Raw genomic sequence first — 7,214 nt, 5'->3', positions numbered from 1 at the left:
ATTGAACAACTCCCAACAAAAAAGTCTGGGCCCACATAGCTTCCCTGGCAAATACTACCAAATAGTCAGAGAATCATTGACACTAAGTCTACTCAAACTATTCCAGCGTATATGGAATGCTCCCCAAATAATTTTATGAACCAAGCATACGCGTCATGCCCAAACCATGCAAAGATAACACTATATGTGTGTGTGAGTATACCACAGAAATATGAATGCAAAATTCTCAACAAAATCTTAGAAATAAAATCCAATAACATATCAATAAAAAAAAGAAGAAGAAAAGGATACATCATGGAGCCCTTGTGGTCATGAGTTGAGCTACTGATTACAAGTTTAGTAGATTGAACCTACCAGCCAGTCACTCCATGGGATAGGGCTGAGGCTATCTGTTCCCATCAAAATTTGCACATCTCAGAACCCCAAAGGGGCAGTTCTACTTTGCCTTATAAGGTCAGTATGAGTCTGAATAGATTTGATGGCTGTGGGTTTATGAAATAGTAGGATTCATAGTAGGTAACGCAAGGATAGTTCAACATTAGAAAAGCAATCATTGTAATTTACCACATAAATAAAGCAAAATAAAAGTACTAAAATGGATGCAAAAATTTGTCTCTCCCTTTTTGTTCAACTTCTCCTGCTCCTTGGTATTCAGTGAACTTCTCTAGCCTTTCCACTGAAGTTCAGGGTTCCTTGATTATTACACATATCTCTTTCACTGGTCTCCATCTCCAGTGTCTTAGTTGTAGGTAGGGGTCTTATTAGCACATCTCTCCAGTCTGTCATCTTGCTGGAAGTTCGCCTATGAACTTTTTGAAATTTCTTCATAGTTGTCAATAAATAACTCAGTAGAAATTATGTATATGTTGTTATAAAAGAAAATGTGGCTTTGTATATTAATGAATGAATATAAAAAAGAAGTTAAAGACACTGAAAAAGAAGAAATCCACTCGCATCCATTGGAAGATCTCTGATTCATTTTTTTCCCTTTTCTTATTTTTGAATTGAAATTAAAATTCAAAAGAGCAATATCCATGTGGCATAAAAGACCATAAGGCGCAGAAGTTACTTAGCTCTCCCGAGCAATACAAAGATGATGCTCTCAATATAACTCACAGCAAGACAAGGAGAAAAAGAACTCTACTCCTTAATAATAAAGTTACATTAAACTGTTAGAAACAGATTAGAGAAACATTCAATTCTGAGCTGACACACACAACAAATGTGGAGAGTAAGATTTATTATGATCATCCCATTTTTGCATCCATTTCTTCTTTGGGTAACAGCAACTTGATTTCCCTTCGGGGACCTATACAACATCTCCCACCATCTCCAGCCACGAGACTGCAGCTGACCTTAGCCTGTGTTCTGAACTGACTCATCAGTCACAGTGAATAGTTTGAGGTCAGGTTTATGATGCAGTTTAGGCTAAGGAGGATCAGTCCTGGAGTTCTGCTGCAACACTGGAGAAAATGAGACCCTTTTCTGCTGAAACGGCAAAACTCAGAGGATGAAGCCAGGATTTGTTGGGAAGCATCTTGCTGCCATAAAGAGAGAGTCTATGTTGAGGATGAAAAAGATAAAGACAGAGCCATGGGACAGAGACAGACAGAGGTCTGACTTTGAAATTAGAGTACTTTGGATTTTAAAATTTACTTTATTTTTTCCCCCTGCTGGTTTGGGGTTGAAGTTGCTTTCTTCTAATGTTTAAATGAAAGATGTTCTGTCTAATTTAGGGTATGAATTGGCAAGGATGAACAAACACCATGGATTGAAACCCCAAGTTGGTGAGATTGCAGTTGGAATCAGTGAGGACCAAGGATAAGAATTGCTCTAAACAAGCTGACAATCACATTCCCATAGAGTGAACACTAGGATATTATGACAATGTCAAGATACCTAGATGGCCAAAACAATTTGCACTCAACATAAAGATTAGTGATCCAAACTCATCCAGTAATGTTATGGGGAAAACTTTTTTTGGCGAGATGTTTCCATAAAGATTACCACCGAGAAAACCCTATGGGGCAATTCCACGGTGTCTTATAGGGTCACGATCAATCAGAATTGGATTAAGAGGATATAGCAATACAAATAATATTTAAAAATAATTTGCTTCGGCATCTTGCACCAACTTTTACTTATTTTTCTATGCCTTGAGAATTATGGACTTTTCTGCTCAGGGGTAAAATGTCTGGTATTCTGGAAGAGACACACAGTTGCTGTCTGAAATCTCAGAGCATCTCACAGAATGGAATATAATTTCCAAGGCCATGCGCCAGAATGGTGTAAAGGAAAGATCATTTATTCATCCAACAACCTTACCCACTAGGTTCCGGCTATGTGCTTGCACACACTCTGAGACCAGCTAGAATATTTAAGGGTCATGCAGATTTGGGTGCAAGTGCAGTGTGTCTTCTGGGGGTAAGTTGTATCGGCATGGCAAGTTATTTCTCTGCTCTGAGTCTGAGTCTCCTCATTGATAAGTGAAATTGATCTACACTATAATAAAGGGTTGTTGAGAGGCTCATTCAAAAAGATAATTTATGCCACGTGCTTCCCACAGTGCCAGACATACAATAAATGCTCAACATATGTTGCTGATTAAGTATATTATAATGATGTGGCATTTGGTGTCAATAACCTCCCACTGTAGTTGGGTGAATATAGTGTAGAGTTATGAATGGTTTAAAATTGGGAAAGGCATCCTCTCCCCATACTTGTTCAATCTATATGCTAAGCAAATCCTCAGAGAAGCTGGATTATATGAAGAAGAATGTGGTACAGGATTGGAGGGAGGCTTATTAACACCCTACAATATGCAGATAACACAACCTTGAGGGGGACTTGAAGTACTTGCTGATGAAGATCAAGGATGGCAGCCTTCAGTATGAATTGCAAATCAGTCTAAGGAAAATCAAATTCTTCACAACTGGACCAATAGGTAACATCACAATAAATCAAGAAAAGGTTGAAGTTGTCAAGGATTTTGTCTTACTTGGATCCACAATCAATGCTCACGGAAGCAGCAGTCAAGAGATGAAAAGATGTATCGCATTAGGTAAATCTGGTATACAGAATATTGAAGAGCAAGAATGGTACTTTGAGGACTAAGGTGCGTCTGACCCAAGCTACGGTATTCTCTCTTGCCTCATATGCATGTGAAAGTAGACACTGAATAAGAAAGACCATAAAAGAATCGGTGCATTTGAATTGTGGTGCTAGAGAAGAATATTGAAAGTACTTTGGGTTGCAATTAAAACAAATGAATCTTTATTGGAAGAAGTAAGGCCTACAGCCAAGGATGGCAAGACTTCTTCATCTTACATACTTTGGACATGCTGTCAGGAGAGACCAGTTCCTGTATGTGTTAGACAGGGTTCTCTACAGAAACAAAACCAGGACACTAATAATTTTGTATATATTTATATAGATAGATAACATAAGAAATAAACAGTTAATTAATCTATAAAGCAGTACAAATGGCTCAGGGCAACTCACTCCCGTGAGACAGCTAGTACACTGGCAGTCCTTCAAGTCTTGAGGGCTGCCGGGTAGTCCTCCGTAGAGCAATTCAGGCTATCCGGGCACAGGCAGCAAACAGCAAGCAGGTCACCAACAGTCAGACAGATGACAGGGTCCAACAGTCCCCAGCTCAAGAGATGTAACTCCCAGCAGCGTGGCAAAGCAGGTCTTGAAGGAACCTCAAGTTACAGCCACACAGTCCACGGGTAGGCGTCCCACAGATAAGTGTAGCTTGAAAATGGAGGCACAGAACAAGCAAGGCAGCCACACACTGGCCTGATGATCAAAGAGCAAGAGAGAGAGAGGCAAGGCTTGTTGAGCCATTTATCTCTCTGCCCTTCAACTAATCTCACATGTGTTCATTGGCCATGTTGGCACAACAAACCTACCGATCACACTGGAGAAGGACATCCTGTTTGGTAAAGTGGAGGGGTGGCTAAAAAGAGGAAGGCTCTTGATTGATGAATTTACACAGAAGCTGTATGAATGGACTCAGGCATAGGAGTAATTGTGAGGATGGCACAGGACTGCCCAGTGTTTCATTCAATTGTGCAGTGGGTTGCAATGGTTTGAAGCCAACTCAATGGCACCTAACAACAACAACTTCCGGTTTCCCTTTATTGCGTCCAGGTGTATGCACATCACGGAAACACAGAGGTTAAAAAGTGATTGCTGCCCTCCATGATATTGTATTCGCAATTGTTCTATTAAAAGATAGCTACACTCTGTGGCAAGATTTGTTGTTGTTAGTGCCATCGGTTGGGTTCTGACCCATAGTGACCCTATGCATAAGAGAACCAAGCACCGGCTAGTCCTATGTGATCCTCACTATTTTTCTTATGCTTGAACCTGTTGCTGCAGCCACTGTATCAAGCTCTCTCCTTTCACTGCTACTGTAGTTTACCAAGCCTGACATCCTCCTCCAGGGACTGATGTCTCCAGAGAACATGTCCACGTGAGATCAAATGTAAGTGAGACTAAGTTTTGCCATGTTTGCCTTTCTGGAACATTCTAGTCCTACTTCTTTCAAGTCAGATTTGTGTGCTCTTTTGGTAGTCCATGCTACTTTCAATATTCATCTCCAGCACCATAATTCAAACACCTCAATTCTTCATCAGCCTTCCTTGTTCAATGCCCTAACTTTCACATACGTCCATGACAATGAGAATAACCATGGCTTGGGTCAAAGGCACCTTAGTCCTCGAAGTAGCATCCTTGCTTTTGAACACTCTAAAGAAGTCTGTGCAGCCGATGTACCCATTGCGATTTGTCATTTGATCTCTTCACTGCTGCCTCCATCAGCATTCATTGTGGATCCAGGCAAGATGAAATCCTTGACACCTTCACCTTTTTCTCCACTTTTAATGATGCTGTTTGTCCAGTTTGTCCAGTTGTGAGGAGTTTGCAACATTTAGCAGAGGTTTAATGAGTCATAAGAGCAAAGAAGTGATTATGTATAGCCAGGTGCCTATTGAAGGCTTTACTTAACTCAAAACAGGGATATCAGTAAAATATGGCATTCTGGGAAGCTGTGAGTTGTTTTTGTGTAATGGAAATGCATGTAGTGTGCACAATCTGTGGGGTCATGGAGAGGAGATATCGGTGGAAACATGATTTGGAGCATGCTAGGGTCAGGGAATTTTATGATAGACCACAGCATTTGCACATGATATAATAAGGAGGCATGTATGACTAGAGGATTTTAAGTGGTGAAGTGATGCATTGAGATTTTGTTATAGAGAGATGAATGTTAATAGTGCATAGGCTAAATTGGAAGGAACAGGGTTAAAATTAGAAGCAGAAATCCTGACAAGGGTGCTATTGGAATTTTCCAGATGAACAGTAATGAGAGACTCCCAGTGGCACTGTGGATTAGGTACTGGGCTGCTAACTGCAATGCTGGTGGTTGAAACCCACCGATTAGTCTGCAGAAGAAAGATGAGACTGTGCTCCCATATGTATCCACAGTCTCAGTAACCCTATATAGAGTTACTGTGAGTAAGATTGATTTAATGACAGTGGATTGGTTTTTCGGTTAATAGTGCTATAGATGTAGAGATGTACATAAGAATTAATAAAAGACTGGCTTCACAACAGGAGCAAAGCCAAAGCCACAAAGCCCCTGAGGAGCACCCAAAATAGATCAGGCTAGGAGGGGAAGTTTCTGGAATTCCCCCAGGATCCAGTAGAAGATAAACATAAAGGTCAGTGGACAGACCTGGAATTATGTATGCTTTTTACCCCTAGTTATTATTATCTGTTTTCTTATTTTTTTTCTCTTTTTATTCAATCTCTTGTTTCCTTTTGTTTTAGCTCCCTTATTGTTGGTTTTGCTTACCTATATATGTTAGGCACGGGAAGCAAGCACAAGCAGAAAGCAACGGGACCAACGGTTCTGGATAGACTTGGTGGGACGAGGAAACAGGGGAAGGGAGTAGTGAGCAAACAACACCACAGACAGGGGAACAACTAGGGAATTAATATCTACAACGAGGAGGATGCAGAGCTCCTGTGGGTGTTGGAGCAACAGCAATCTAGCTGAGAGGAATTACTAAGAAGCGGAAGAAGGCAAGCATGATGGTGGGGCAGGAGAATGGTAAAAGGAAACAGAGGAAAGATCTAGGAAGCAAAGCTATGGGTTGAGGTATAAACATATGTTTGTACATATATAAATACATTAATTCATAAAAATAGAGGTATTGGCCTATGTACATATATTTATATGGCAATACACTGAGGTAGTGGATGGACTTTGGGCCTCTGCTTAAGCCCTACCTCAATGCAAGAACATGTTGTTCTAATAATCTGGCATTCTGTGATGCTCACCCTCCCAACACAATCACGGAAGACAAAATGGGTGCATAAGCAAACGTGGTAAAGAAAGTGGATGGTGCCCGGCTGTCAAAAGATATAGTATCTGGAGTCTTAAAGGCTTGAAGTTAAACAAGTGGTCATCTAGCAGAGAAGCAACAAGCCCACATGGAAGAAGCACACCAGCCTGTGTGATCATGAGGTTTTACCAGGACCAGATAACAGGCATCAGAAGACCCAAAGCAAACAAACAAAAGCCATATTGTTGAGAACAAAGGGGTTCAGAGCAGAGCCCCAAACCCCATCTGTAGACAATGGGACATCTCTTCACAGAAGGGTCACAGGAAGGGATGAGTCAACCAGGGTGCAGTATACCACTGAGAAACACACAATATTCCTTTGGTTTCTTGAGGCTTCCTTACCCCCTACTATCATGACTCCAGTCCTGCCTTTCACTGCAGGCTAGGCAGGAACATGATACAGGTACAGATCAGAGATAAGGGCTCAGAACACAGGAATCCAGGAACAGGAAGTAGAAATACCAGGAGAATAGGGGGGAGGTAGGTAGAGGAGGGAAGAAAAGGGGAACAAATCACAATGATGAGCACTTTACCCCCTCTCCCCACCAGGGGCAAACAACAGAAACCATGGGGGAAGCGAGACAGTGGTCGGTGTAAGATATGAAAATAATAATAATTTAGAATTTATCAAGGGGTCATGAGGTTGGGAGGTGGAAGGGAAGGAAAAAAGAGGAGCTGATACCAAGGGTCAAATAGAAAATAAATGTTTAGAAAATGATGGCAACATATGTACAAATATGCTTGATATAAGTGATGTATGCATTGTTATAAAAGCTGTAAGAGTCCCCAATAAAATAA

The sequence above is a fragment of the Echinops telfairi genome, unplaced genomic scaffold (genome assembly GCF_000313985.2).
Source record: "Echinops telfairi isolate 266 unplaced genomic scaffold, ASM31398v2 ScPeMD7_2;HRSCAF=8, whole genome shotgun sequence".
NCBI classification, from domain to species: Eukaryota; Metazoa; Chordata; class Mammalia; order Afrosoricida; family Tenrecidae; genus Echinops; species Echinops telfairi.
The sequence above is the reverse complement of the archived record's forward strand: the minus strand, read 5'-3'. Positions refer to the sequence as shown.